Source organism: Lygodium microphyllum, chromosome 12 (assembly GCF_053477565.2).
Source record: "Lygodium microphyllum isolate KBCC chromosome 12, Lygodium_microphyllum_v1.1.10, whole genome shotgun sequence".
Lineage (NCBI taxonomy): Eukaryota > Viridiplantae > Streptophyta > Polypodiopsida > Schizaeales > Lygodiaceae > Lygodium > Lygodium microphyllum.
This window is the reverse complement of record NC_141146.1, coordinates 65,336,723-65,347,401: the sequence shown is the minus strand read 5'-3', so window position 1 is coordinate 65,347,401 and position 10,679 is coordinate 65,336,723.

Genomic DNA, 10,679 nt, shown 5'->3' with positions numbered 1-10,679 from the left:
AGTATGTGGAGAAGGTGGGCCAAGCCATCAATTATGAGAAGTGCACCGAATTCCTTTGGACCTTCAATAGAAATCGAGGCACGGTCATAGTGCACCTAGAGAATGAGGCTCGCCAAGTAGAAATCAAGCTAAGCCCTGAGCTGGGGTACAGAAAGCATTGAGCCTACCAAACAAAGTGGAGAGGCGGCCAAAAAGGTATGTATATGACATGTTGGGAATGGACAAAGTGATAGTCCACACCAATGGCGACATCAGCCTAGTTGACATCCTCGATTCCGAGGTCCAAATCCAAGCCAAAAAGAGACATGGAAATGATGCGCACCCGAGGTCAAGGTGTGTAAATGCGACTTTGTAAAGGAAAAAGGGGGTGACTCTTGGGGGATCCCTTAGGACCCCTCGAATGTTTTTCATGAAGGGGGCATTAAAAAAAATGATGTGAGAAAATAGGATGCCTCATCACAACATGGTGATTTAAAAGGGGGGGTTGTGATAACCCATTACTCTGACCATGTAGATCTACTCCAAATTTCCACTCTCCATCACCTATCTTTGTGTGAGCAATGGCTTCCTAGTTACAGAATTCCTAATCTAGTCTTTCTCTCTCCTCCATCTCTCTCGTCCAAGAGACCATTCATGTAGGAAATATAATGAGAAGAATGGGATGAAGAATGCTTATCCGTCATGCATCGGATTGATGCAAGTTTAAGAGGATGCTAATAAGTGATATCTAAGGCTGTGTAGAGATCGATGGCAGGTCTGATGGCTGTCCATGCATTCAGTTTTTGTGACCTGCAACATGCAATTTAGCGGTATGTCCATTTTATGAAGAAAATTTACTTGTTTAGTATGTTTTATGGTCCAAATGAACTGCATATGGTATGAACATTTGTATGAACATTTTTGGGCATGTCTTTGAGGGCTCCCAATGATTATATGCAAAACCTGTAGTTAAATGTGATTGTTATTAATAATTTAAATTCCAAAATGTGGTATTTAAGTGGAAGAACAAGAGTTTTTTCTATTTCGGGTGGAAAATCATATTCTTATGGGATGAAATCAAAGATAGTAGTGAATCTCAGTAATCCTAATCATGCTGAATTGAAAACTAAAAAATAGTAGTAATTATAAATAAAAAATCAAGAAAAGTAAAAAAAGGGTTTTGTATAAAAAATAGATTTTATGCACGAAAAAATTACAAATGTGTTTGTGGATGTATAGTGGGCCTAAGGCATGAGGTCTAGCCTTAGCTTATTCCTATTTCCATGTTATAGTGTGTAATTTATTGCTTTTTGGGACAAGAAAATGACATGAAACATTCTCTACACCTACCACAGCAAGTATAATATTAAGGGGTAGGGAGAGAGGGGGATTTATGAGTGCTGATTGTGGTTTTAAATCTAATTTATTCATTGCATTTTGTATATAGGATTCATTTGGTTTAAGTGTTAAAGGGCTTAGTGTAGCATGAGTATACTCGGTGTTGTTTCTATGCAACATTGCAAATATGTTAGTAGTATAAAAATCATGAAAAGAATTAGTTATGCATATCCACATTGTTGATTTGATTAAATAAATTGTTTGTGCACTTATGGGTATTCACCTTTTGCATTGCATTCCATATACTTGGTATCAAAAGAGTATTAGAGCTCCTTGGATTGCATAGCACTTAGTTTTCTAAATGTTGACCCACATCGTTGAGAGTGTGAGAAGTTCCAAGTTGTAGGTTTAGTACATTCGTTTCTTTGGGGACTACTAAAGTGAGGACACAAACTATCTTTTAGAATGATTGATAATAAGAGAGGACTATGGATTGTACTTGTTATATGTCTGAACGACGTATCTTAGGGCCAATCCTCAAGGTGTAGGAGAGCTGTAGTGGGCCGCGGCTGTTAGCCAACGGGTGCTCTATGTGTATATGCTATGAGGTGCTGTGGGCACCATTATATTTGGGTACTCCCTGTGAGGAGTTTGGAAAGGGATCCATTGGACTATAAATGGTACAAACACGTGTTTAAGTTAGATCAATGTGGTTAGCCTCCAGATGCTTGTGGCCACAAGGCCATGGGGTATTTTGATTGAGCATAGAGGCCCAACTAGCTAGATTGCTAGAGTAAGATAAGCTCTCTTCAATAAGGGAGCAAGTAGCTAGGTCTAATAAATTATTGAGCACAAGTAAACAACCTTCAACAGGATGAGGGACCAAAGAAAATACTGCAAAGAGAGAAAGCTACCATAGAGAAGCTACCCAGTGGTAGTGGTGTCAGCCTTATCAAAGCTGTGTGGATAAAGAAGAGGACAAAAGGGTAAAGAAGGTGACAGGGATAATGTAAAACCTATTGAGATAAACCCCAAATAGGATGATAAGGGGATGCAAGTGCTCAACCTTGATGTGGAAGCCGGTCCTCTAAAAGCTGTTGATGGTAAAGCTAACCCCAATAAGGAGCTACCAAGGAAGAATGTAAAAGCTAAGAAAAAAGCACCAAAGCCTATTCAACAACAACCAAGAGAAAGAATGGTCTAGTAGGAGAAGATAACCATTGCTAGCTATCATGAATTTGATTTAGCAAGTTCTCTTTTGGAGGTAAATCTTAATGTGAAGCTCCTGCAATTGGTCAAGTTATCTCTAGGAGTGCATAAAGAGTTCAAGAACATTCTTCACACTGGGTGTATCATTGAGCCCTTGGGAATAGCTTGGTTGGGAAATGATTGGTTTGAACATGCTGAAAAGCATTTCCCAAGGGTAGCAACATATGTTGATAGGATATTAGTAGAACATACCTTTGTGAACACAGGATCCTTAGTCAACATTATGAGTTTAGAATTGATGGAAATATTAGGACTAGAAATCCAAAAGGATGCCTTCAAAATTCTCCGAATGCTTGATGACAATTTAAGGTAACTTGAATGTTGCATTACCAAAGTCCACACGACTATTGCCAATGTGGAATGCATTGTAGACTTTGGGGTTATCAAGTTTGTAGGGTGGAAAGCTATCAAGTACTGTTAGAAAGGCCATGGATATTGCAATCTGACTGTCAAGTTGATATATTTTCCCTGTTGGTCATCAAATTTTTGACAGAGGTGCCCAACGTGTGATAATGGATGCATATCGTGAATCTCCTCAAAGTGAGAGAGTGCCTTTATCTTCGTAAGAATTATATGCATTAGAGGATCCATTTGGTAGTGGGACTTTGTCAACAAAAGTGACGAATCGAAAGAGGGATCCACTATAGAGGATGTCTACCAGGCAACTCTAAGTGAGCCGATAGAAACTCAAGATAGAATAAGAGATACGAATGTGATTGAGCTGGACCTCGATATGTTGGATGATCCATGATCAATTAAATTAAGGTCTATGCTCAGTCTAGAAGAAAGGAAGGACTATGTGTCCTTGATTCAAGAATTTTGTGACATTTTTGCGTGGAGCTATCATGAGTTGAGGGGTATTCCTCCTAGTTTAGTTATGCATACAATTTTCTTAAAGGAAGGTAGTTGCCTTGTGTATCAAAAGTGAGGTGTATGCTTTTTGAGGTAACGGACAAACTATGTGAGGAACTACAAAAATTTCATAAGGCTGGCTTGATATTTCCTATACAACATATAGAGTGGTGTTCATTGGTAGTTCTCAAGAAAAATAAGAATAATAAAATCTAGTTTTACGTAGATTTTAGGGAGCTCAATACATAGAAGCTCAAAGATTACTATCTATTGCCATTTATTGACTAGATTTTGGATCAATTAGTGAGTAGAGATATCTATTTATTTATGGGCTCCTTTGTTGGATATAGCCAAATGGTTATTGTAGAGGAAGAAAAATTAAAAAATACATTTATTATTGTATTTGGAACCTTTGTATATCGTGTTATGGCATTTGGGTTATGCAATGCACCACATTCTTGGCAACGTATAGTTGATAAGACTTTTGGTGATTTTTCCCAAAGGAGTTGAAAATCTTTATTGATGATTTGTGAGACTAGAATTTAAAGACCATTAAAGTGCAAGAAAGACATGGAGAAGAGCAAATTTAAGGCATGAATTGGATCTTGTTGGAAGCAATAAAGAGAAATTTGGCAATTTTTATGAGAGTAGTTCCAAAGAGCACTTGCAAAATTTTCAAAGTTTTCTAGATGCTGGATTGAGACAAAGCAAGTGGCTAGTAGTGCGGGACCCTAAGCCAGGCAGACATACATTTTTAGAAGTCAAAACAGAGGTTGGAAAGTCGAAGTGCGGGAGGTCAGACAAGACAAAGCAAAAAAGGGTTAAAAATTTTAAAGGATGGGCATGGGCCCTTTGGGGGGGCCAATGGCCCCCCAAGAAAAATTGAATTTGGGGGGGGGGGGGGGGGGGTGGAAATTGTTTTGCCAAATGGTGTCAAGATGGTGCTGCCCCCTCCATTTTGGCGATGATTGTGAGAGAGGCCCATCGAGGGCTGAATAACAACAAATACAATAGATTACACCCATGAATTTCTGCATTTTTTCACTCTCCAATGCCGGTCTCCACTCGCGCAATGGCCTCCCGATTGATGAGATCCAAATTCAGACTTTCTCTCTCCTCCCCCTCTCTCCTCTAAGGGGTTGATCACACGTAGAATTTTAACAATCATAGTTACAAATAAAGGAGCCAACATATACATTATATTTTGTTGGAGCATCTAGGGGTCCCAATAAAAAAGGGAGTATTGGGGTAGTTATTAGAGATCCCCAACATAGAATCACGATAAAATTAGCTACCTACCTTGGGGTAGGATTTACTAATAATATAGCGAAATATAAAGCCCTGATCATGGGACTGAATATTGCAAAGCAAGGTGGTATTTGCCAATTATTAGTAAAAGGGGATCCCCATTTGGTTTTGAACCAATTGAATGAGATGTAGACAGTATGGAATCCCATTCTTCGTATGTATTATCACGTTGCTATGAACATGATCAATAAGTTTGAGGGAATGTCTCTTCAACTGGTTTCACGATATTAGAATTAGTTTGCTGATTCATTAGTGAAATATGCTTATGAAGAAGACCTCTTTTTCAACTGTGGCCTCGGTTTAGATATCTCAATTGATTAAAAGATAGGACTTGGTCAATTATTGGGACTTTTATTAGAACATGCATTATATGGCAAGTAATGGTTAATATGGGTAATAGAAAGAGTAGTTGAGACTCATTTACCATTGTTATCTTGGACCCATAGGGTGGTCAAACAACATTTTATGTGTAAACCTCTTGTTGTATATGCAAGAGGTATGGGTCATAATCTGATGCATCTAGTTTAGGGCTAGGAGCTCTCTTTTCTCCTTGGAATGGAGCGTCTTGTTGTATGTCAGTTCTACTCCAAGGAGGGATGTGTGTAAGATGTATTGGTTTTTTACTTTAGGCCAAGAGGGCCATTTATGTTGAGTTTATTATTTTATTTAATTAGGCTAAGAGGTCCATGTATTTGTTTGATGCAGGTAAAGTTAATGTTTTCTTGTTTGAGTACTATACTAGATAGGTTTGATGGAGTACCTGGAGCGAGCCTCTTGCTACGGTGAAGCTTCGTAGGGCCAAGTCCAGGTGATATCATTCCTTTATGAGTTTTTTCCCTTTATTTTGGATGGTTATGTATCTATGGGGATTGTTCTTTGTTTGTTGGAAATGGCATTCAAGGCATGAAGTCCCAGGAATAGGTTTAGGTATATTTGGTGGGAGGCTTGAGCAATTGGCCACCTCCTATGAAAACATTGTCAGGTTGTAAAGTTCCGTTATTAAAGGTAGTCCTAGTGACCCTATTGTGCTAGCTTACTAGTTGGCTATTTCTAGGAGTTTCTGTTAGATATGAGGCAGCTAGAGAAGGTTATCAAATAAAAGAAAGAGAAGAAACAATGCATATATTTATAGAGGTGTGTAAAAAGGGGTTCTAACCCTTGAAAAAAAAGAATAAAAGAAATGAAATGAAAGAAAAATCAAAGAGCAAATAATGATTGCCTTGTGAAGGTGTACGCAGTAGGTTTTTGGGGGACAAATTCAATGCCTTGTCTTTTTGGCGGTGGTGTCTAGTTGGACAAAATAAATAAGGATGACTGGAGTGAAAATAAAAGTAAGTGGAAGAAAAAATGATTAAGTATTGCCTTGCGAGAGCTTGGTAGTTTCTTGGATATTGAGATAGGACCCGAGGCCAATTCCCTGTTCTCCTTGGGTCACTATTCTCAGGTCTCCCTCCTTTTTATACGCTCGAGTGTCTTGAAGTATTCAAAAGTGATGAATACAAAGTATTTGGAAATGCAAGACTAGGCTATAGGAGTCCTCACCTAGTATGAGTTCCTAGTCTAGTTGTCCTAAGTCAGGTAGGTAGTTGAGACCACTAGTTAGGATGACTTCTTTGATAGTTCTCTTTAGCCTATCTATGTCGAAGCATTTGGTTAGTGATTAGCTCTGGATATCTATCAGGTTATACTTGGCCTATCCCTTACGGATCTTTATGCCTTGCTTTTGTCAAGGGATAGGGTGAGAGTTGTTATTATGCTTTGTTGAGTATTCTATTTTGTGGTAGCTTGATGCTTTTTATGGTTATTGTTTGTGTAGGTTAGTCCATGGATTCGATGAGCTGAGTCACCGTATCTTGTGTGGGTGGTCACCAATGAGAGTTGGATTTAAACACCAAGAAAATGCCGAAACAACACAAATTTTAGGTGGAATTGAGAACTTGACGAAAGCGAAGGATGTAGATTCAATAGGTTTAAGTGGCCGTGGAAGATGGGAATTCAAATTACTTCAAAAGACGAACCTTGCAATTATTGTAAATTTTTCATAAAATTTTAAGGTGCAAGATCAAAGCAAGACAAGTTCTAGATAGTTTGGGACCTCAAGATGAGCTAGTAGAATTTTTCAGATTGTAATTTGGAGGATGGACATGGAAATGATGAGCATTCAAGGCCAAGGAGTGTAAATGTATGACTTTGTAAAGGGGGTGACTCTTAGGGGCTCCCCTTGGAGCCCTTGGATTTTTCGCATGAAGGGGGGGGGGGGGACTTTAAAAAAAAAAGCGTGACAAAACAAGCCGCCTCCATCACACCATGGCGATTTGAAAGAGGGGGGATTGGGAGAATACAAACAACCCACATATCCAATTTTTTGCTCTCCACCACCTGTCTTTGCTCAATAAATCACTGCCTAGTTATGGAGTTCCAAATCTAGTCTTTTTCTCTCCATCTCTCTCCTCCAAGAGACCATTCATGCGGGAAATAGAAAGATAAGAACGAGATGAAGAATGCTTGTCCAACATATGCACTGGATTGATGCAAGCTCAAGAAGACACTAAGAAGTGATATCCAATGCTATGTGGAGATCAATGGTGGGTTTGATGGCTATCCATGCATTCAATTTTCGTGACCCGCAACGCACAATTAAGTGGTATGTCCATTTTATGAAGAAAATTTGCTTGTTTTTTACATTTTATGGTCCAAATGAAGTGTATATGGTATGAAAGTTTGTATTAACCTTGTTTGACATGTCTTTGAGGGCTATGAGTGACAATATGCAGAACCTATAATTAAATGTGGTCATCATTTAATAACTTAAAGCCCAAAATATTGTATTTAAGTGAAAAATAAGGGTTTTTCTTGTTACAGGTGGAAAAATCATGTTCTCACAGGATGAAATGAAAGATAGTAGTGAGTTTTAGTAATCTTAGTCTTGTTGAATTCAAAAAAAAAAACAAGAAAAAATAGATTTTATGTACTAAAAATTTACAAATGTGATTGTGGATATATAATGGGTCTAAGGCATGAGTTTTAGCCTCAAGTTATTTCCATTTCCATGTTATAGTATGTGATTTATTGCTTTTTGGACAAGAAAATGACATGAAACATTCTCTACACCTACCACAGCAAGCATAACATTAAACAATAGAGAGGGGGATTTATGAGTGCTAATTGTGGTTTTAAATATAATTTATTTGTTGCATTTCTCATATAGAGTTCATTTGGTTTAAGTGTTAAAGGGTTCAATAGCACAAGTGTACTCGGTGCTATCCCTATGCAGCATCGCAAATACGTTAGTAATATGAAAATCATGAAAAGAATTGGTTGTGCACATCCACATTGCTGATTTGATAAAATAAATTATTTGTGTACTTGTGGGCATTCATCTTTACATTGCATTCCATATACATGGTATCAAACGAGTATCAACTCCTAGATTGCATATCACTTTCTTTTTAAATGTTGATCCACATTGAGAGTGTGAGAAGTCCCAAGCTATAGGTTTAGTACATTCATTTCTTTGGGGATTGATAAAGTGAGGATATAAAATATCTCTTGGAATGATTGATGATAAGAGAGGACTATGTATCGTACTTGTTATATGTCTAAATGGCACATCTTGGGGCCAGTACCTGAGGTATAGGAGAGCCATAGTGGGGCTGTGGCAATTAGTCAAGGAATGCTCCTTGCTTATATGCTACAAGGTGCTAGGTACCATTATGTTTGGGTATTTCTTGTAAGGAGTTTAGGAAGGGATCTGTTGGACTATAAATGATACAAATGCATGTTTAGGTTAGATCAATGTGATTAGCTTCTAGACGCTCCTAGCCGCGAGGCCGTGGGATGTTTTGATTGAGCATAGAGGCCCAACTAGAGTCTTAAAGTCAGTGTCGGGACCATTTTTGGTCCTGACATCGATGTATCAGATTCACCTCTATGTGTCACAAATGTCCAAAAAACATAGCATTTGGTAGCAATTTCCCTATGCCTATTGGCCCTAAATTTCTATTTGCATGGCAAAGGTTATCACCATTGACCCCAAAGATGATGAGCTAATTCCACTTGCCTACTACTATAGGGTCAAATAAATCTCACAAAATAAGAGCATATAATTCAATTTCTCATTGATGAAGGAGCTAATTATAATATCCTCACCTATATAGGATGTACTTACATAGGACAACCAAAACTAGTGCCTATAGATGCTATAATCACTCCTTACGGAGGATCACCATAATCTCTTCTCAAAAAATGCAAAATCTTAATGGCTTTAGAAACTAAAATCTTGCTAACTATGTTTTATGTGCTTTCTAATAAAGAGGATGTCCAGAATGAAATCCTACTTAGCAGACCTTTCAAACGTGCAACTAAGTGCGATGTAGAATAGGAGGCATAATGAATACACTTGACCCTACCTGATGCTAAGATCATCACAATATTTAGCAAAAGAAACCTTGGTGTTGCTCAAGACAAGGGCAAGCAACCCATCTCACAACTAGTCCAAAGTTCAAGACAAGAGAGTCATGAAGTTATTAATAGAAAACTTTTGAAGGCACATGACCAAAAATAAATGCCCCTTAGTGTAAAATTCCCTAGTCCTAGTAAGAAAATACAAGCATCTCATAGCTCTAATCCCATTCCTAATATTGCAAAAAATTGACCACCAGGCAAAAAGGGATAAAGATCCTAGGGATACCACCATAAAAGTTGACAAAGAGTTAGCAAAATGACGTGATTGATATCCAAAGTGTTGCTACATGCTCAAGGATATTGTAGTACAGTAAAATGCCTTAATACCTTGGCCGATATTTAGCCTAATAGGGTTAAGTATAAAAGGCTAAGTTGTAACTAGCCAAGGATCTTTTTGACATTTTTTAACATTTCATGTTTGGGGTCTCAACCTCCCACCATCTAAGAGTGTGAATACTCTTAGCCAGCATAGCTTGGGGTGCATACCATGCTGTAGCCTCTCACCAATTGATTCTTAGCCATTAATGGTAATATCATTTCAACCTAGCCATCTTGACTATGTTTTCTTGGCAATTTAGTCTATTTCTTTGTATTTTCAATTTAAGTATTCTTGTGGGAATTAGCTTCTTTACATGGGTATTAGAGCTAATATTTGATCCAATGGGAAGGTTGTTTTCATGATGAATTTGGTTACAAGATTAGGGACAAGGTAACTGGAGGACAATAATTAGCCACAAGACTTGACATAGTTAAAACCATGACTAGTTAAGGATCTATGTAGTAAGTCGTGACTAAATTTGAGGTTCTTGAAGAAGGCTTGAAGGAATAATGACGGATCCAAGGTTATTTTAGTGGTTTGTAGTCAATTTTGGGCCATTTTGAAGGTTCTTGGATTTAACTGAAGTCTAAATTGGGTTTAGAAGAATTAAATCATGGTTACTTTTTGAAACAGGCTTCTTTTTCCTCTTTCCAAGCTTCTTTGTGAAAGCTTCCATGGAGTTCTCTTCTCATATCTCTTTGCCATGGCATATCTCTTCATGCAACCTATAGGGGATGATTCATGATGCCTTGGGCAACCTATTGACTACCCTTATGCTTGATCTTCATAATTTTTTGATCATATCATGCAAGAGGAGGGCTTGGATAGTTTGCACTGATTTTTTAGCCTCCTCTCCTCCTAGAAATTAACATTCATCTACAACATTGAAGCTTCTCCTTGATTTGATGGATGACCAAGGGCAGCCCTGACATGAAGTATTTTCCTTCATCTACTTCATCTTTCACTCTCCTTTAACCTTGAAGCTTTCATCATAACCCTAGCTATGGCTGAACATGGATAGCATACATAAAGATTTTAAAGATTTCTTGAAGTTTTGAGTCAATCTTTGTGCCTTTTAGCTTCAAGAGGTGAAAGACAAGCATCTACAATCGACATTGGGCATACATTAAAGCTTTGAAGTAAGATTGTA